This window comes from Gorilla gorilla, chromosome 4 (assembly GCF_029281585.2).
Source record: "Gorilla gorilla gorilla isolate KB3781 chromosome 4, NHGRI_mGorGor1-v2.1_pri, whole genome shotgun sequence".
In the NCBI taxonomy this organism is placed as follows: domain Eukaryota; kingdom Metazoa; phylum Chordata; class Mammalia; order Primates; family Hominidae; genus Gorilla; species Gorilla gorilla.
This window is the reverse complement of record NC_073228.2, coordinates 169,047,292-169,069,661: the sequence shown is the minus strand read 5'-3', so window position 1 is coordinate 169,069,661 and position 22,370 is coordinate 169,047,292. Positions and strand designations below refer to the sequence as shown.

General features: G+C 36.4%; 1 long non-coding RNA gene across 4 annotated transcripts; it reads left to right on the top strand.

The window, feature by feature from the left end:
* The first annotated feature begins 816 nt into the window (after positions 1-816).
* Positions 817-21,963, top strand: LOC109026711 (uncharacterized). 4 transcript variants are annotated; one of them, XR_008679921.2, is made up of 4 exons: positions 817-938; positions 1,331-1,482; positions 1,812-2,109; positions 12,806-13,371. It is a non-coding gene; the product is annotated as an uncharacterized lncRNA (long non-coding RNA). The 4 variants fall into 4 exon arrangements; XR_008679919.2 differs by lacking the exon at positions 12,806-13,371 and adding an exon at positions 20,515-21,963 and having other exon boundaries at positions 832-938; positions 1,299-1,482; XR_008679918.2 differs by having other exon boundaries at positions 832-938; positions 1,299-1,482.
* The last annotated feature ends 407 nt before the right edge of the window (positions 21,964-22,370 follow it).

The following is a 22,370-nucleotide window of genomic DNA, read 5'->3' as shown; positions in this document are numbered from 1 at the left end:
GCTTCCCAGCCACTCCAGTCATTATATAATGGGCTCATAAATAAAGTGGCCATCATGGCAGGAATCAAGGTTATCTATGGCATCACCAACATGAATTTTCTTTCACCCAAGCCAATATAGCTACAGCCACTGCTGAATACCCCAAATTGCAGGAATGGGGCCATTCCTGCAATATGGCCCCATTTCCTGAAGGATCAGCCAGCTACCTGTTGTCAGGTTAATTATATTGGGCCACTTCTGTCATTGTAGGCATAGCATTTTGTTTTCACTGGTCAAGCTATTAATCTGGATATAGATTTGCCTTCTTACTTGCAATGCATCTTCAAAGTGTCCACAGATTTACAGGATATCTTATTCACCATATTCCACATAGCATCATTTCTGACCAAGAAACTCATTTCACAGCAAATAAAGTGCAGCAATACACCCAAACCCACGGAATTTACTGGTCTAATCATATTCTCTATTGTGCTGAAGCAGCTAGCTTGATGGACTGATGAAATGGCCCTTTCAAGTCTTATTCATGACAGCATCTGGGTGGCAACATAATGCAGGGCTAGAAAAATGTCCTCCAGGATAAAATATGTGCATTAAATCAGCATATGGTATATGATGTTGTTTCTCTAACAACTAGGATTTACATATCTAGGAACCAAGGGGTAGAAATAAGAATGCTTCCTCTAAACATTATCCCTAGCAATCCAATAACTGGATTTTTGTCTTCCATCCTTACCACTTCAGTTTCTGCTGGTCTAGACATCTGGGTTCCAAAAGAAGAACGCGTCTCCCAGGAGACATGACAATGATTCCATTGAACAGGAAGTTGAGACTGCCACCTGAACACTTTGGGCTCCTCATGCCCCTGAATCAACGGGCAAAGAAGAGAGTTATAGATCCTAACCACCCAGGAGAAATTCGGTGGCCACTACACAAACAGAGTAAGAGGAGCATTTCTATGATGCAGGAGATCCTCTAGAATGTTTGTTAGTATTCCCAGGTCCTGTGATTAAAGTATGTGGAAAACTATAGCAGCCCAATTCAGGATGTTTCCAGATACTTCAGTAAGTGAGAACTGTGTCACTACGCCACATTGACCAGTTGAGAGGCTAGCTCAGTGCAAAGAAAATATGAAATGAGTAGGGGAAGAAGGTAGCTATAAATATCAGTTATGGCCACATGACCAATTATAGAAACAAGACTAGAATAGTGTGAGTACTTATTTCTTATTTTCGTATGACTATGTTTGTATTTGTATTAACCAAGTATCTCCCTTTTCTTTCTCTTTCTTCTTATCAAAGATGTATTAATAGTAATTAAATTTATATCATAGTCTTGAAGTTACAAGATATCCAACTTGAAGCATGCATTGGGAGAAGAATAAATATCATCCGAAGACAAGAAAAAAAACAACACGACGTTGTGTTCTACTAAAAGGAAAAAAGCCTATTTTCAGATGTACTTAGAAGAGATACACCATGTTAGGTGGAAGTTTGACTTTGTAATGATCTTTTGTGTAGTCTAAGTATGATTTAAGATGTTTATGAGTGCCAAATTGGTAAGGAGTGGATTGTGCTGGCTCTGCAAACTATGTCAGCTTGGCTGTACTGGGCTACATTTCCCAGAGTACCCTTCCCTGTATATCTCCACTTAGGGTGGGCCAAGAGAGATTCTTGCAGGCGATTTAGTGGGTGGAAGTAAAGCAACAACTATTTTATATCTTGCACATAATTTTTGTCAGTCTGGTTAAATTATTGATGTGAGGCATGAGGTGGACCTACAACTAGTGCACCTTCCCTTGGATATTTCTTCAGCTTTCCTGACTCTGGGGCCAGGTGTTTGTATTTAACTCCACGGTGAGGAGACTCATCTTCTGACGGACCTAGCCTATACCATCAAGGTCAGAGGCAACAAGAAATGGCATGCATTTCAGTTTATTGTTCTGTGGCTCCAGCTCGTATATTTTAACTCTAGATTTTTTTTTTACTTTCCCCACTTTACAATCATCTTCCCTTTCCAACGACCTTCCTTGTGGACTTCAAGCTCTAGCATCACAAGCAAAGACAAGAACCTTGCAGAAAACTATTTAACTAACTCCCACAACTGCATAAGGTAAGATCCATGTAACAATTGTATAGATCTGCCTATTGATCTCCTAATGGTTTTCTTCTCTGATTAAATTCTGGATACAAATGGACTATAATTAAATTGCATTCAGTTAAATTGCTTTAATGAAATACTTGTATAAAATTGCTAATATTAAAGGAAAGAAAAATATTTATTATTTGGCCACCATGATAATATTCTACTTCCTCTACATGGCCTCAGTGTGTCAACATAGATCTACTTATTTAAAAAGCATTGTTAAAATTATCAATGACTTAAATTTACTTAAGCCACTTAAGTAAATACATCTAAACACATACTCATATGAAAACATACCTCTAATGATATTGTCACTATTTTAGCTGCAGATGTTTTATAATAAAATCTCCTTTTCTGTGTTCAAGGCAGTTACATAAAATAAACATCTTTTTTTAAATTTATTTATCTATTTTTTGAGACAGAGTATCACTCTGTTGCCAGGCTGGAGTGCAATGGCACGATCTCGGCTCACTGCAACCTCCGCCTCCCAGGTTCAAGTGATTCTCCTGCCTCAGCCTCCCAAGTAGCTAGGACTACAGGTGTGTGCCACCATGCTCAGCTAATTCTTTTAATTTTTACTAGAGGCGGGGTTTCACCATGTTTGTCTGGATTGTTTCAATCTCTTGACCTCATGATCCACCTGCCTTGGCCTCCAAAAATGCTGGGATTACAGGTGTGAGCCAACGCGCCCCGCCAATAAACATTATTATTAAGCCCTTTTTAGAGAGTGAGGAAACTGAGGCTTAGAATTAATTCTCTCTCCAAATCACACAGCAAGTAAACGGTAGGATACATTGATTACAGAATATTTAGTTCCATATGCTACCCATTTGTGTTCAAAATCCTACATTGGCATTCAGAATAAATGAGTTTTGCTGTGAGAATTAAAAATGACATTGCACAAAGCCTTGAGTTTATAGGTCTTCAACATGTATGCTTGGAAAATTTTAGTTGTTGATATTATGATTATCATTATTAATATTTATATCTGACAGCTCTTGGCATGATTGTCCTATAATTAGCTTTATGTATCTTGTCATGTCTATCCAGTAATACCGCAAACCCAGCACTCCAGGGGGCAGCAAATGTGTAGCAGATTACTTACTTAGATTTAGATTGGCTGGGCTCAGCCATTTGCCAATCATATGTTTTTGATAAAATTAAGTGTTAAAAGCTTTGGTTCCCTCACCTGTAATCTGGGTATATTAGTAATGGTTACCTTATATGCTGTTGTTTAAGTTTCATTTTAAGAGCAATGGGAAGCCACTAAAGTGTTTTAAAAAGGAGAATTCCCGTTTACTCTTTTAAAAGATTGCTCTTTTATGTAAAGAATGGATGATGAAGGCAAAAGTGGAGATGAGAAAAGTAATTGGCAGGATACAACATATTCAAGGGAGAAGTGGTCTTATCTTTGACTCAGATGATGTCATTGGAGTGCCAGTTTAGTGAAAGAGTACACAGGACTTAGTCTTAAATGAAGAGTAAGAGAGAGAAGTGAAGACAGATCTCCAGTTTCTGGATTGAACAGTGAGGTCAATGAAGTTGCTATAAACAGAGGAGGTAAAGACTAGAAAGATGCCTTTTGGCAGTGGTGATGGTGGTGGTAAGAGTGGTACACAAAAATAAACTTTCTCACTTATCGGCTATCACTCCCTAGGGTAGGAATTTCATTTCTCTGCTTTATTTTTTATGAGCATCTATATTTTTCAAGTTGAGAGTCTAGCAGAATAGGTTGGTAAATAAAATATTATGGGAAGACCATTTTAATAGATGGTCATATATTTACAGAAAGATTCCTATTTAAAAGATAGTTACCTATCTTTTAAAAACCTTCCTGATATTGATCTTTAATTTATTATTAATTTCTTTCAGGATCTAAATGAAAATATTTCTGCAGTGAACCAGTTCTATTGTTTTAAATATCACCCTTATTAAAGAGAGCTTTGACACTTTTCTATGTAAAGATATGATTCACACTCTTTGTTTTAATTTTACTTTTCTTCGGCCTCCATTTGAGTTGCTGCCCAAATTCTAGACTATGGTATCTATTACTCTCTCCTAGGAAGTTTCTCACCACCAGCCACTACTGCAAAACCTGCCAGATGCCCTAAAACATGCAAATACTTGGGTTCCTCCTAGAATTGTAAATACAATGACTCTGTTGCCTCCAGAAAAATGTCTGAATTCCTTCATATATTTCACAAACAGTAAGCAGTATAATATGAAAAGAATATATAGAAATCAGCAGAAAAACTAGACTGAAAATTAAGTCCATAGACTTTTTTGCCTATTCTCTGAGCGAAAAATCAGAAAATATACATGACTTGAGAAATATAACATTTAGCAAGAGGTCCTAAGGATAAATCGTGAAATATCGTAGTATCTTAAAAGATCCAGATGTAAGTTTATTTTAGCTCTTAGCATGTGTTTGATCATAGCATTTAGCTCTTAAATAATTATTGGTTTATGGTTTCCTTGATGGGACTGTGAGCATCTTGATGCCAAGGACTATGATATTTAATTTTATGTACACTATATCTGGATATAATAGATGCTCATGAAGCATTTGTTGACAGGATGAAGCACAGATTGACACCTGATATTATTAGAAGTTTTATATATTCAATTACTACTGCTGACATGTCAGTAGCATGAAACAGCTTGTAACTGTCAAGATGATGTTATTATTTGCCATTTGCTAAATGGAGCACTAGCTTGGAATCTCTTGCACTGTTTTCTGTAGGGTGATGGGAACATGTGGAGTTTGTCAGCTAGCACAGATAAATCTGTTATTGGATATAACTCTTCCTGGGTCATTCAGGTATAGGTTAAACAGAAAAATGACCATAATGCTGGTGAGAGGTATTTTCATTTGGCAGCCCTTATATTGAAGTCAATGTATGGAAAGCAAAGGCTGCAGGCGATAGCCTTCAGTCCAAGCTTCCAGGGAAACCTTTACCCCACTGCTCCTTGCTCCTGACCTAACATCCATCTTAAGAGGTGAAGCAGGGGTTCATGTCCCTGGCTCCTTCAAACTTGGAATTATAGCCCAACTCCCAAGCTGGCTGTCAATTACTGCCAATTTACAGGGCTAAGAGAAAATGTTTTATGGCCTCTTAGAAGCAGAGGAAGAAGAAAAAGAGAAAAAATGAAGTGAATATGAGCTTGGGAGATGCTATTAATATACATGTTTTGCTTTGCCTTTAGTTAGTTTTCTAAAGCTCTCTGACTTATAGAAATCTGCTATCACAGGAATAGCTAAAGGAAAAATATTCAAGGGCATTTGGTGCCCACATTCCAGTTTGCAGGTAAACTGCAACATCCCCCAAAATGAAAGCTGCACACAAATGCGTCTCAAACTCTAGTGACTGTTAGAATAGTCTAGAGGGCTTGCTGAAGCACAGATGATTGCTTGACCCCATCTCAGAGTTTCTGACTCAGTAGGTCTGGTATAGAGTGTGACAATTTGCATTTCAAACAAGTTTCCAGGTAAGGCTGATGTTATTGATCAGGCGACCACAATTTGGGAATCATTGCCATAAACATTACTGTAAAGTTAATTTGTTAAATAATTTTGTACATTAATTGATATAAACACTGCAAATATACTTTCACCTTTAAAAAAAAAAAGCAAGAAACCAAAAGCAATATATAAAAAATATGTTGCATCCAATAAATGGAAGGTGTATTACAGGAACTGAATCCATAGGGAAGAACTGCCTTTTCAGTGCCCACACATATTCTAGGAGAAAATGAGGAGGAATAAGATGATAAGCATGCCTGACATTAAAGAAAAGCTTCTTCGTGCCTAATGCAATGGATAATTTGTTTAAGAACAATTCAGGAGCATGGCAGTCTGACCCCTTCAGTGAGTCAAGTTCATGAAGTCCTTAGCTGTTGGCTGAATACGTGCAAATAAAGTACAGTAGATGGTAATAGAGGCAGAGGTCATGTAAAATGATGACACGCCTTCTACCATTCTCACAGTTAAAGGACAAAGTTTTTGACCTAACCTTTCCATAAGTTTCTTATTAGTTCTTTCCTACATATCCATCTTCCCACTTGGAGAAACTAAACCTGTTATTCTACAGCTACAAGTTATTTGGATAATTAACCTGATTTTAAAACGTGATGTACGTGAAGGAGAAGATACTGTAGTTTATACCAATTGCTCTCAACTGGGGAATTTTTGCTCCCCCGGAACATCTTGGCAATGTCTGATGACATTTTTGATTGTCACAACTGGAGAGATGCTACTGGCATTTAGTGAGTAGAGGCCAGGGATGCTGCTTAGCATCCTATAGTGTGCAGGACAGCCCTACAACAAAGATTTATCCAGCTCAAAATGCCAATAGTGCCAAAATTGAGAAACCCTGGTTTACACTCAGGAAATGAACCGACTGAAGAAAATCGTCTCTTCACACCTTTCTTTCTGTGTTGTCTCCAGTGTGAAAGAAATGTTATTAGACTACAGCATAGGATCTGAGAATCTCTCCAGAAATGCATTCCCACACTGTTCCAACCCCGTGGTTATTGACCAGGCATCTTGCAGCCTTACTCATGAAATGAATACACCGGAATATTAAAATAAATCCTCACTTACAAGAGTATATTTTACCTATTTCTTTTATTATTTTTCATAGGTATTGTTATCAAATATGAAAGGCTCCAAATGGCTTTTATTATGCCCTGTTAGTGGTGATACTGATGGCTGTCCCACCAATGGTGCTGCTACAAATGACAGTCAAACATCCACAAAAGCAACCTTTCCAATGTTACTCAAGTTTACTCGAGTTTACTTGTCTTTTGTAATAAAGTTGGCATATTAAAAAATTATAAACACAAATTGCTCAAATGAAAGCATTTTGAACAGACTTCTCAACAGAGGTTTTTTTTTTTTTTTTCCTTTGCATGCTTCAGTGATAGTGATTCTTTTTATCAGTCAAAGTAAAAGTAAATCAATATTTATGTCATCCAAGAAATCTGACTAATGCTAGGAATTACTGAATAGGCAATTACATTTCAAATGCAAAATTTAACAAAATAGTCGGTATAATGCAGGAAGCAAATGAAGTAGCAATACAGTAAAACCAAGTGCATTTCAAAGAGCTCAGTGATTTGAAGCTTTTCCACAATCCGTTTTCAAAACCTTCTTTTGATATTCATAAATTCAAATTAAATAATAGAATTAATGAAAGAAATAAAAAAGTCTTAAAGATAGGATCTTTCAACATAATATTCTTGAGTAGTTTATGATTATAAACAGAGTGGCAGCTTTATCTACTTTAACAGTGAATTTCAAGGAACAAGATTGAAAAGTATGTTCACGAGGAAATATGTCAAGTTCATTAAATACTTAACATATCATAGTTTTTTTATATACAAGCATACATATTTCTCCCTTACTTCATATTCTAACATACATTTATTAACCTAAACATCTCCTCTATGGTGGAACTACAAGAAGAATATGATGCAATAAAGTCATTTTTATTTGAATTTATTTACTTAGTGATTATAATAGTCAAATTAATATGATGAATTACTTCTGTAACATTTATCACAGGACTTAGAATCCATAAGTAACAGAAAAACTATGCTGAGTCATACTACTCTCTATATAATTTCACTTATAAATTTGCATATTTCTAGATTTGTATGTAAATCAGTATTTGGTCTACACATTGATGCTTCTAAGATTCCAAGTCACTTTTACTGTCTAGAAGAAAACATATGATAAAGTATATTTTACTTACACATCCATTCCACCAATAATTTTTTTCAATGTTCTATTATTTGACAGGGGCTTTTCCTGGCATGTAAGTTACTGTATTAGTCAGTTTTCATGCTGCTGATGAAGAGATACCCGAGACTGGGCAATTTACAAAAGAGAGAGTTTTAATTGGACTTACAGTTCCATGTGGCTGGGGAAGCCTCACAATCATGGCAGAAGGCAAGGAGGAGCAAGTCACATCTTACATGAATGGCAGCAGGGTAAGAGAGAACTTGTGCAGGGAAACTCCTCTTTTTAAAACCATCAGATCTCATGAGACTGATTCACTACCGTGAGAACAGCACAGGAAAGACTTGCCCCCATGATTCAATTACCTCCCACCAGGTTCCCTCCCACAACACGTAGGAATTCAAGATGAGATTTGAGTGGGGACACAACTAAACCATATCAGTTATCAACTTCATGGTTTGTCCATGATTCTCCTAGTTTTAGCACTGAAATTTCTATGTTTCAGGAAACCTCTCAATCCTGGGCAAACTGAGGCACTTGATTAAGAGACATTTGATTCTTGCTTTATAAGGTTGTTGATGAGTTTCACTTCCAAAAAGCAAAATGGGTTTTCCAGACAGAAAAGTACATGGATTTTGGAGTAAGGCTCAACAGGGTTTGATATGGTTTGGCTGTGTCCCCACTCAAATTTCATATTGAATTCTAACTCCCACAATTCCCATGTGTCATGGGAAGAACCCAGTGGGAGGTAACTGAATCATGAGGCCAGGTCTTTTCCATTCTGTTCTCATGATACCGAATAAGTCTCACGAGATCTGACGGAATTATAAGGGGGAGTTTCCCCGCCCAATCTCTCTCTCTCTTTGCCTGCCACCATCCACGTAAGATGTGAGTTGCTCTTCTGCCATGATTGTGAGGCTTCCCCAGCCATGTGGAACTGTAAGTTGTTAAAATTATTTCTTTTGTAAATTGCCCAGTCTCAGGTTTATCAGCAGCATGAAAACGGACTAATGCAGGGTTCAAATCTCTGAGCTCTTCCATTTCTTAGTTCTGTGACCTTACACAATTAAATATCTCTCAGCTCTATGTTTTATATGCCCAATGAGATAATCAAGCTCATCTTTCAAGGTTGTTATAAGGATTGTTACATATGTAAGTAAAAAGCTAGTGTTGAACATATATGTTACTCAACATATAAAAGTATTGCTATCAAAACTCAAAATATCAAAACAGCATAAAGCCTTTCAAAGATCTGATGTGGCAAAATGATACAAATATTGAATATATCAGGACTTCTGAAAGGAGGAACTGATAAAGATAATTATATAACATTTCATCTAGTCATGATGTCAGTGGTTTTATAATTCAATGGGCAGAACAGTAGAGAAAAAAGTCATACATATGTAAGTTTACAAAACAAAAGCAATTCTCAATATATTGATCCAAATAATCCTGAAGCTGAGTTCTGTGAAACCTCTGGACACAATTTTCTTTAAACCTTTGATTCTAAATATCAAGAATGTGACACAGGAATTACAGCCAACTCAAAGTCATGGATTCTAAGCTTGTAGTCTCAGGTTATTTATTCTGTTCAATATCCTCTGTATTTATTTATGTTTCCTCTGGCCTTCAAACCTTCAGTTTCCTGTAAGGAAATTGTCACAACTAGGTTTTTGTATTCTACGCAGAGAGTTCATGTCCCACTGATTCTAGGTTTATTTTCTTTCTAAATCTCCTAACCTTTCTCCTCCTCGATACATCTAAAATCACCATGAATTTGCAGGAAAATACAGAGGCACAATAAATGGCAGAATTAGTAATGGAGCAGTTGAGCATTCATTACAAAGTCAGATGAGTTCTTTGTCATTTAAGGAGACAGGAGAAAGACTGACATTAAAATACAGTTCATTAAAAGTGAGTTTTAGCCTGGCCATTTACAGGGCCAAAACATCTGGAGAGTATTTTAATTTACGGAGGAGTGCTTTCAAAACCATTTGAACTCCTAACTAAACACAAGGGAATTGGTAAATAAAAGGCTTTGGCTTTTGTACTGAAGTGACGTATCTATTCATTTTTCAGAACTCTGCCATCTAACAGCCTAAGTATCCTTCAACACTAACTCAGTTGTGCTCTTTTGAAGTGTTATTTTCTCCTTGTCCTTCCATTTTTACTCTAACATTTTGCTGGAATAGAAGCTAACGATTAAGCAAGCTAGAGTAAATTTTCCCCAACAGATTGTTCATCCTTATCTAAATAAAAAGGGTGGGAAACAGAGCTCAGTAGGGCACATCATGCACAGGTAAAAGTGAATCCAGCGCCAACCATAGCAGCAACAGCACTGTCCCTTCTTCTTGTCCTTGCAAAGCTCAAGTATCTACAGAGCCACCACCACCAGCATTCACATTGCCCTTTCCCACATTTGAGTGGGAGCTGTTTATTTGCATAATGATTTAAAACATCTTTGGTCTTTATATTTTTTATTCATCTTAATATATTTTTGGAGAGTGAACTGGCAGCTCTTTACAAAGGGAAGTGAGTCTTACAATATGCTTTGGGGAGTGTGTGAGTCAATGGTCAGATAAATGCTGGTTCATAAGAAAAAAAATCACTTAGGATCAAAGCTTAAGGACCAAACGCTGTTTTAATGCCTAATGACTAGTAATAAATAAATTCTTGATTTACGTAATCTCTTTCTCATTGCCAGGAAAAAACAAGACACCACAACCAGATCTTGCTAAGACATTTAGTCTCTAATTTCAAATTTTATTTAAATCATGAGGACTTTCCTGCTTTACCCATCCAGAAAAAAAAATCCTTTCTCTGTTTCCTCTCACTGTGTTACTCAAACATCTATTGACTAATTTCTATCTGCCTTGGATTCAAGCATATGCCTCCCTTCCCAACTCCAGATAGTTTACATATTTTTAAATGGCAGAGACTTTGACTATGCCTTCACTATATTTTCCAAATGCCAAGCCCAGCGCCTTATCCAGAACAGGTGTTCAACGAATGCATAAGATTAAGCATTCATTAAGATATAGATGCGATTAGTATATAGATGATTATCAGAGTTAGACGAGTCTCATTCTTGTTTCATATTTTATGTAGAGTGCAATTTACATTATGATAGAATAGTTTGAGTTGTGTATGCATATGTCCCTCCCAACTTTTTTATTTACAAAATATTGGAATTCATCATAATCCACTATCACTGATTCACTGTTCATCCATTCATTTCATTTAACAAATACCTATTGCTATGCACTCATTTATATTCCAATCACTAGATGCCTTACTGTACCATGTCTTATAAAGGCAACAATGAGCAGACCCCAAATTTCAATACAGATCTGTCTGAAGCCTGGCATCTTTGTATTGTATCCTTTTTATTTCCCATGCCCCCTCTCTTATTCCTGAATTCCAAAACTAATACAAAAGAGCATATAATTTCATCCCCCAAATTCTTCGGAATGCAACAAAAATAACATAAAGGACATTTCTTTACATGCCACAAATGTATTAGGACACTGAACACAATTAACAGTAATTACTTAATACCATTTAATAAACAGTCCATATTTAACCTTCTCCAACCTTCTAGTTTGTTTTAATCAGGATACAAATAAGTACCACAGTTTTTATTTGGTTGCTACAGCTCTTAGATATCCTTTAATCTAAAACAACCTTTCTTCCTACCCCCTTTTCTCCACATCATTCACTTGTTTGAAGAGCCAGGCCAGTTGTCCTGTAGAATGTCCTGCATCCCAGATTTGGCTCATTGCTTGCTTGTGATGTGGATAAACTTGTTCCTCCATTTATTTACTTTTGAACTCTCTCCAATCAGGCTTGTACACAGAAACACTCCATAGAAATTGCTTTTCTGAGGATCACCAATGACTCTATGTAATTAAATATAATGATTAATTTTGGGCCCTCATACTACTTGACATATTAGCAGCATTTGACTTCATCACTTTCTCTACCTTTAACCTTTTTTTTTGTCTTTCCTAACCTTGAACTGACTTCAGTAGGTTAAACTCTACCTTGGGTCAAATTAGTTAGTTATATTTTTTGTAAGTGGCAACTGAAACCTATATTTATATACTTTTTACTTCTCCTTTGCTTCTGCTTCAAATTATTTCCTCTCTAGTCTCCTTTCAATGCTAAGAAAAACACACAATCTGTTTATAAAATATTTATAACCATAGCAATCAATATTACATTTTATTTGTATCTATATTCAGAGCTGATATTCACCTGGTGCACACCTGATATGAACAGATGTTTTATTTATCTTTGCCATCAATTCTTACTGTCTACTGCAGGTACCATACCATTTGCAGTAGCACCCCCATGCCTCATACAAAGCCTCCTGAGCAGGCTGCCCAAGGGAAGACAAGATCATCCTCAATTCTCATTGCCAGTGTGGCAGCAAAGAATTAGGCATGATGGACTCCCCAAAGTATCTGGAAAACCAGATTCCGTTTGTCCTGTTGTATTGTTTTTGAGGTCCTTTTGTTATAGATTTTGGATATTTTTAGCTTCCATTTGGGGGAGAATACTAGAGAAAAGAAACTCGGCCAAGGAAATAGAAAAGTGACAAAGCTAAATGAACAGCCCTCACAAAATGCAGACTTGACATGTATTAAGAGAGCTATACATTTTTATATATAAAATCTGGATATGAAAGCCCGAATCATGGTAGAGCTGTCCACTTAAACTTCTGCTATATTAAGGAAGTCTTTTGTGGAGATTTAAAGATATAGAATTTAGTTTGGAAAATAAGCATTAGAAAAAGTCCTTATGAGTTAGAGAGTTTTTAAGTAAATGAAGTGAAGTGTGGGTTAGAAATGGATTTTTCTACCTTTCCACTCTGCCATAGTGTAGATGCTTGAATTCTTTCTCATATTCGTCTCCTAGTTCCAAGATGTTGCTACAAATCCAGATATCATGGCCACGTTCACAGCAAGAATGAGAAAAATGGGGCAGCTATATCTGTACTAATTTACCAGGAAAGTCACCCCACTTCCTCCAATAGACTTTCTTCTGAGCCTCACTAACCTCAACTGCATCCCAAGATCACCACTAGTTGCAAAGGAGAATGTCAAAGCAAGAAAAATAATTCTCATGTTGGGTTATGTTAATCATTATCTATCTTCCTCCATAAACCAAAGCAGGGTACTCTAAGCAAGGCAGAAGGAGCAAATAGATCCTGAGTGGGCAAATAGTGGAATCTGCTACACAGCATATGTTGATAAAGGTGGCTGAATAGTTTATTATCTGAGCATTTTGGTTAACATAAACTTCCTTTGCTGCAGTCTCACATACATTCAGAAAAGAGTTAACATTGTCTGGACATTCTAGACGAGCTCAGACAGTATAAACAACACTTGATTAATGCTTTTTAATGGCTAGGCTGGTGTTTATTTGCATGTTGGTATTATAAAATGTAAGAGCTTTTAAATTCAAAACCTGAGGCACTAAAGTGGGGCAAAAGACTTTGAACTTATTAAATGTTAAATTTAATATTTTAGAAAATAATCATAGGAAACTCTATGGAATTACATATTGATATTTACTTAATATGATTTCACCGTGTGTATATATTATGAATAAATGGATATTTGCATAATATAATATTGTATTTAGGGTGTCATAGACACTGAGTTATCTTTTGCATTCATATTTTATTTTTATCACAGGCAATTTTTCATATTGCCCTATTATCATAAGAATACTTCCTACAGAGAAAATGTGTTTAAGCCATTATACTAAATGTATGGTAACTACCGCATCTTACATTATGCTTTGCTATATGATTTTTCTTATCTAGTAGGAAAACAAAGGATGAATTATGCCCACTTTACATAATGTTTACTTTAAATTCTATATTTATTTCCTTAGATTGTGTTTGTTCCTCTTATTCTCAAGCCTAGTAAATATTTGCACTCATAGGCTGCCTGTAGCTTCCATATGCTCAACAATGAATAGATAAAAGGATAGAAAAAGAACAAAATTTACCATCACCTTCCATGCAAATGCAAAGCACAGAAGAGATTCTGATTTATATTTCTATTATGTGAAATTAGGATTTCATTTCTGGCTTTTCAAACTTTCAAGGAACCACTATTTATCAAGGCAGAGTCATGGGGTTTCTTAAGCAGCTGTGTGGCTTTGAAACCGTATGAAATCCAGCTGTGACTGCAGATCTAAGTGTTTTAGAATGAAAGAAAACTTTCTGAAGACCATTTCTACTACCTATCCTTGAATTCAGCAATTGTGTGAAATACTGGAGATGATGACTCAGCTTATTGCATTCATGCTTTGCAGGTAAAACTGATCTCTTTGAAAAATCATATAGGCTATAAGTGCCAGGTCTAATGATCATTTATAAATGAAACTTAGGAAGCCCTCTTTATTCATGGACATGAGATTAGATATTGTTATATTTATCACTTCCTTCTTCCACCTATCAGGGTAAACCTTGATACCATGAGAAAGGAAGACGAGCTCTGTGAGCTTATTGCTTTGATTCATATATATAAATCCTTGTGAGGCTACAGAAAGGGATGGTAGTATGACGTTGGATAAGTAAGTATTACTACCTGCACTCCTCCAAGTACAAGCCATTTTTTCAGCAATGTTTCATTGGGGGAGGGTAAGCAATATGTCTGAAGTCAATTTGTCAAATGATCAATTCTCAGAAAGTGTAAGTATTCAAGCTAAAGAAAAATAATCTATGTTTAAGGGAAAGCTCATTCATTTATATAAAATGTCCAGAAATGAGGAAGTGCTAGGTGTTTAAAATTAAGTCATTCCATAAATTCAGTATCTGGAAAGTTGATTTTCCCTGAATTGGCTTTTATTTATTTAATTAATTTATTTATTTTCAGATGGAGTCTTGTTCTTTTGTCCAGCCTGGAGTACAGTGGCATGATCTCGGCTCACTGAGAACGCCACCGACTGGGTTCAACTTACTCTCATGCCTCAGAGTCCTGAGTAGCTGGGATTACAAGCTCGCACCACCAGGCATGGCTAATTTTCATATTTTTATCAGAGATGAGGTTTCACCATGTTGGCCAAGCTGGTCTCGAACTTCTGGCCTCAAGTGATCTGCCTGTCTCAGCCTCCCAAAGTGATGGGATTACAGGCGTGAGCCACTGCGTGCCACATGAATTGGCTTTTAAAGTATTGCTGGCTGAATATGATGGCATCAAAAACCACTACAGACTTTGAATTACACAATTCTTTTAGTTTGCATACAAAGCACTTCTTACAATAGTGCACATTTCTACAGCAGTGCACATGATACAATCAGATCAACAGCTGGCACTAAATTAGAGGAGAAGGTAGGAAGTCAAATTGAACTGGGTGGGAGGAAAGAGACATTTGCTTCCAGGATTTCCACAGGAGAATTATTGTGAATAATGAAAAAAGGTAGAGAAAAATGAAATGTCTGCATGGGACAACGTTAAATAATACATAAAGTATAGACTTAGGTATTCATGTGATAATGAACATGTATCAACATGGAAAGATACTTACATTATTTTATAGAATCTGAGAGCAGAAACTAAATCATTTTTGCTCACCACTGAATCTTGCACAGTGCCAGGTATAAGGGAAAAGAGATCAGACTACTAGAAAAATACAAAATCACAATTTCTATAAAAAAGAGGCTTTTGAAAAATGTCCTAAGGTTTTAACAATGCTAAGTCTTTTTTAAATTGCTTATCTACAATTCCTACATTATGTCAATGAATGTGTTTTGAATTTAAAAGAAAAAATAAAATTAGACGAATGGAATTCCATTGCTCTGAAATTGTTTTCAAACCTTATATAGTTTGGTGTTCTCGAATCTAGACTGCATATGTAACCCCATTAGCCATGTGGCTAATATATTCCATTGCAATATAAAATAGAGATCTATCATCTATCATGACCTCTCAACCCCTGCTACTGATACCTAAGAAGAAGTATGGTGGGTTTTTTCTGTTTGTTGTGTTTTTTGTTCTTTTTTGAGACAGAGTCTCACTCTGTCACCCAGGCTGGAGTGCAGTGGCGTGATCTCGGCCCCCTGCAAGCTCCGCCTCCCAGGTTCACGCCATTCTCCTGCCTCAGTCTGGACGGAGGCGCCTGCCACCATGCCCAGCTGTAGCTCTGCCACCACACCGACTGTAGCTGGGACTACAGGCGCCTGCCACCACATCTGGCTAATTTTTTTTTTTTTTTTTAGTAGAGACGGGGTTTCATCATGTTAGCCAGGATGGTCTCGATCTCCTGACATCGTGATCCACCCGCCTCGGCCTCCTAAAGTGCTGGGATTACAGGCGTGAGCCACTGCGCCCGGCCGAGAAGCAGTATGTCTTATATAGCTTTCTGCTTAGGTCTATTGCGAAAGTGTGTATGCCAAGGTGATCCCAATTATATTCTGCTTTTAGGCATATATATTGCTATGCATTGGACATATGGAAAGGCCAATAGAATGCCTGTTGGACATTAGCTGAGTGGTGATTATCACAAGTTTAAAAAAAATAAAAAAACCCAAAAGATGTTTTCTATGAGTCCTTTTGGAGAGAAGGTGTAAATAAATATAAGCAGTTTTAGAAAATATTCCTGATTAAAGTTAACAGCCACTTAAAAGCTATCTTTAGCATATAGTCTTTGGAGGTTTATTAATAGTTAAGAATGCTTTCTTATATTGATGCTTTATCCAAATTCATACTTAGCTTCTAAACATGTCTGCGGATTTTCTAGTTAAAACTCAGTTTAATAGAAATGTTCATATGGAATGCTTTCTTTAGTTCCAAAGCATATTCTATCTTATTTTAATGAAATAGTAAAATATTTCCTCTCTTCCATCCCACTGCAATCCACTTCTCTGCACAAAGGGAGAATACTGTATATTGCCACCTTTCCACTTATAGTGATTAGTAAAGGAAGGAATTTTGCTTAACAATCAAGTCTAGCTCAATGTACAGGAATGCTTAGTTTCCTCACAAAGGTTCTGCAGAATTTTTGGAAAAATAATATAAGTAGAAGCAACAGATAGATGTCTCTATTAGAAAATGTACCGAAAAATCTTCAGGTCTCAGAGAGTGAAAAAGCAAGAATTGATGATGCTTTGCATAATAACGCAAAGACTTACATCCATTGCCGATAGGAAATTAAGCTTGGAGTGACAAAGTGCGCTCTCCATTTTCAGCCTAAAACAGTTATTTTAGACTAATAAAAATGAACTATGAAAAATAAGCTGAGCATTTGGGGTCTTCATGAATGCCTCTGTGAGTCAAAGAATCAATTCTAGGGCAATACCAATCCTTGAAGGAAGGAAGTGAAGACTTGCATGCTGAAGGATTGAAGGTAAAGGACCAAATTACTCTTCTCATTAGCACTATCTTTTCCCCTAGCTTGTTTTATTTTCTTCATGGTATTCACCACCACAGAAAATAATGTTCTTTGCTTATTTCTTGTTAATTATTTGTTCCTTCTCCCCATCAGAATGTAAGCTGCATGAGAACAGAAGTTATGTCTACTTTGATTACTGACACATCTCATCATTCTAACGGTGCCTGGAACAGGGTAGTTAGTTGCTCGATAAACATTTATTCAAAGGCATGAATGACTGATATTATGAGAAACTGAGGAATGGACAGAGAGCTGAGGTTAAGAGAGCTGAGGTCAGCATCATCGCTCACCTCTTGGAAATATGATAGTGTAGGACTGCCAAACTGTGACAATTAGCAGGAAGAGTACAGCAGTTGGGAGGAGGAGGTATAATGAAGCAGCTGTGGTTTTGGCAGCCTCAGATACAGATGAGAGAAACTACTCTAGAGGAAGATGACTTATGGAAAAGAGAAAATGGATTCTTGATTTACTTTGAGAAGAGATGAGCTGCTCAACTTACCATAAATTCTCATCGGACCTAACTTTTAATTTCTGAGTTCTAAAGAAAGGTTAACCAATCTATATTTCCTGAACTGTGTCTAAGCTATGTTTTCATTGCATGGCAATTGTAGATTGCAAAGTACATCTGTATAATCCTAAGCATTTCTTGGCTTGCAGTCTGGAAAATGTCAGTGGCTTATATCTCATGGGAAATGCTGTAAACATTTTAATTAGATGCCATTCTGTTTCACTCTCTTATTTCTGGAGGAACGTGGCTCCTGTTACATCCCTCCTCCTGAGAGATCGGGATAGAATGTCAAAAGTATAGGGCTAGCCTATCTTGCTCACCACAGGGAATATGTGTGTATGCACATATAAGTGTACAGTGTATATGTTTGTGTGTGTGCATTTGTGTGTGCACATTTCCTGATTTAGGCTAATAATTCAGACGTAATGAGGAGTTGAAAGAATGTCATGATTTGTTAGCAAGTAGAAATCCAGGTGGTCCTCAAGTTCTAAACCTTAGACAATAAAAAAGATCCAGAAAGCAGTAAGTCTTGTTTCATTAAGCAGTGTTCTGAATAATAGTTACTCATTAGGGACCAGAAGACTAAATGAAGGATAAGGAATCATCTATTAATCACACACAGGCGGAGAGGCATCAAAGTGACAAGGCCTGAGAAAGAACAATGTGAACTGTTAAAAGTATTGGAAGATCTTTTTCTGTTTCAAATAACTCAGACATTGAGAAGTAGTGCATCATATTGTACTTTGATTATAAAAGAGACCAAAAACAAATATTGGTTTACAACTATAAGTAATATAATAAAATTTAAGCACTTTAGGCCAGGCGCGGTGGCTCATGTCTGTAATCCCAGCACTTTGGGAGGCCGAGGAGGGCAGATCACAAGATCAGGAGATCGAGACCATCCTGGCTAACACGGTGAAAACCCATCTCTACTAAAAAATAAAAAATAAAAATTAGCCAGGCGTGGTGGCGGGTGCCTGTAGTCCCAGCTACTCGGGAGCCTGAGGCAGGAGAATGGCGTGAACCCTGGGAGGTGGAGCTTGCAGTGAGCTGAGATCGTGCCACTGCACTCCAGCCTGGGCATCTGAGCAAGACTCTGTCTCAAAAAATAAATAAATAAAATCAAAATAAAATTTAAGAACTTTAGGCTTCTTATGAAATTACCTCCAAGCAACCCATCACCAACAAATGTGAGTCTGATAAGCTTCCAGGAAAATATAGGATGATTTCTGCTTATAGTAACATGGCACTACTGACCCATCATGAGTATTTGTGAGAAATAGAGAAATATATTTGAGTGTTTTATGCATGCTCTTTTATATGTTCTCTTTGTTTGTTTGTTTTTTAACCTATGCCAAATATATCCAACATAGTTCACCATCAGTAGCACTCACGATAATGGAATAGAATGACTCGAACTGCCTAGTTGACATCTCCAACTGGATGCATAATTGGTGTATCAAACGTAGGACATCCAAAGGATCAAAAACCCCTCTACATTCAGCTCTAATTCTTGCTTTTCCCCCATCTTTTTCATATCAGTAAATGTCACTGTTGCCTGTCCAGTTGTTGAAGGTAAAAATGTCAGCACCATCCTTATCGCTTTGCTTTCCTCTTTCCCCATATGTAATCCATTGACAAATTATTGTGCCCCACCTTGAAAATGCTTTTTCTCTATGCAACTGGTATTCAATGTTTAAACCACCAACATACATCTTAAATTCCTACGATTCATTCTCCATACAGCAGTACAAGTGATCTTTTTGTAATATACATATTATATCTATGTCCTGATTAAATTCTGTAGAAATTTCTTGTTATTAGAATGAAATCCAAACACCCTCTATTTATGATCTTGCTCCTGTCTATGATCCCCAACTGCACTCCCTTCCTTCAATTTCCATCACTCACTCTTCTCTGGTCACCTTTTTAAATTCTGTTTTTTTTTAGCAGGCCAAAATATGGAGGTTCCTGAGCAGGGGTCTCTCTCACTTAATGCAAGACTAAATACAGATATCTGAGGACTGTAAAGAATAAATGGTAGGAGGTGGATTGGAAAAAAAGATGGTAATTCAAGGTATCACTAAACTGGTGGTGAAATTGCCATTTTTCCCCTCTCCTGTATTTCCTGGCCTAGAAACAAAGGCAGCATAAAATTGCAGGCTGGATGAAGGCAGAAAGAGCTCCAGGAGCTTCATGAAATAGGAAAGGGGACTTCTCAAACAGAGAGTGGGAGAAATCTTGGTGGCTATTTTTCTTTCTTTTTTCCATTATCTCCTGTACTCTAGCCCTGAGAGAATTCTATAGCTGAAGCATTAATAATGGTAGTTCAACAGACACCTAAAAGTAGGAGAGGGAACATTTCTTTTTCATTTTTTTTAAATTTTCTTATATTTATTGTATAGAGACCAGGACTTCCTACGTTGCCCAGGCTGGTCTTGAACTCCTTGGCTCAAGCAATCCTCTCAACTGTACTTCCAAAAGTGCTGGGATTACAGGTGTTAGCCACCATGCCCAGCCATGTCTCTGATTATTATTGGAAATAGTGATGCCCACATTTCATAGGATTGAAAAGGGAATTAAAGGAAAAATGCAAATAAAGTGATCCCATGGTTTGAATGTTTGTTCCCTTTGAAATTCATGTTTAAACTTAATCCCCAATGTGACAGTATTGACAGCACCCCGTCTAACTTTTTTTTTTTTTTTTTAACAGAAGAGACATGATCCTAAGAACAGAAGGGAGATCCCTGTTGCTTTGACTTCTTGCTGTCCTCCTGCTATTTGGCTCATAATGCAAACTCAGTTATGAGAAGTACATAGAAGAACAGGTAAACTAAAGCCCGGGCTTTTTCACCAGAGGATGTGGAAAAGAGGCTTCAGGAAATTGAGAAGTATTATGGAGACTGCAAAAATGAGGGAGCTGAAGAAAGAGTTAGAACGACAGTGAATGAGAGAAGAGAGAGAGAGAGATGAATACCACGAAGTTGCGTATGTACTGCTGGACTATACCCTGAACTGAGTATGTAAACATCTGACCACAGATGGTATAATAAGGCTTTGAAAACTAAGCTACAATAAAGACCATCACCCAGGCCAAAAATTGCTACTTGGAAATGCACACACAGACTGATCCAAATAGCATTGAAAACACTTAAAGAAATGGTGCAGACATTGGAGTCACAATCCAAAGAAGGCAGATCAGAGTTTGTTCCATAAGCCTGAATAGGTCGATTGCCTAATATAAGAAGAAAATCAACCTTTTTCTTATGATTTAAGACATAATCAGAGTCTCATAACATATACTCAAAATGCCCAGGATATAATTTAAAATTATTTGGCATATGAGAAACCAGTGTGATCGTCTCTTAACTCTTAAAGAAAAAGACAATTAAAAATATCACAATCAAAATGACAGGAATGTTGTATTTATCAGATAAAGACATTAAAGAGATATTAAAACCATGCTCTAACAGGCAAATGAAAAGACTCATAATGAATAGAAAAATAGAAAGTCTCAGCAAAGAGATAGAATATATGAAGATGAAAAATGGAAATTTTAGAACTGGACAATGTGACAGTCCAAAGAGAAAATTCACTGGATGGACTAAATAGGATAATGGAGATAACAGAGGAAAAGAGGCAGATGACTTGAATACAGATCATAAGAAATTAACTATTTCAAAGAAGAGAGTAAAAAGAGACTTAAAAAAAAATGGACAGAGCCTCTGAGTCCTGTGAAACAATGTCAAAAAGCCTAATATTGGTGTCATCTGAACCACAGAAGGAGGAAGAAAGTATGAGAAAAAATATCTAAAGAAAAATAACCAGAAACTTCCTTAATTTGGCAAAAGATAAAATCTTAAAGATGCCTGAGGAGGCTCAGGAAACTATAAGGAGAATAAGCTACAAAAATCTACACTCTAAAACTTCTGAAATTAAAAAACAAAGAAAAAATTTTTGAATGCACCCAGAAACTCAATACAAATGGAGAATTCTGATTTGAATACTGTATATTTTATATAAGGAAACATGGTAGTCAAGGGGAAGTGGAACAACATTTTTTAAGTGATGCAAAAAATGATTCTATATTCAGAAATCTTTATCCAGTAAAAATATTCTTGATAAATGAAAATCAAATAAAGATATTCCTGATGAAACTAAACTAAGAGCATTTGCTGTCAGTAAGAAACCTGTAACATCAGGAATAAAGGAAGAGTAACAGATTTGGTAAAATATAAGAGACTATTCTTCTCTCCTTCAGTTCTTTAAAATATGCACGATGATTAAAAACATAAATTATAACAAAATATACAACATAAAAGGAGAATAAATGTACCTATATTTTGATGATTTTCTGCTTACCCTTTAAAGTGATAAAATATTGACTCTAAATAGAATGTAAAAAAGTAAGTATATGTGTCATAATCCCTATAGGGAAACGACCAAAAATACTATACAAAGTGATATCTTCAAAAACTCAATGATAAATTAAAATAGAATACTGAAAAAGAAAAAAAAAAGCATTTACCTAATCCCAAAGAAGGCAGCAAAGGGGAGACATAAAAATGA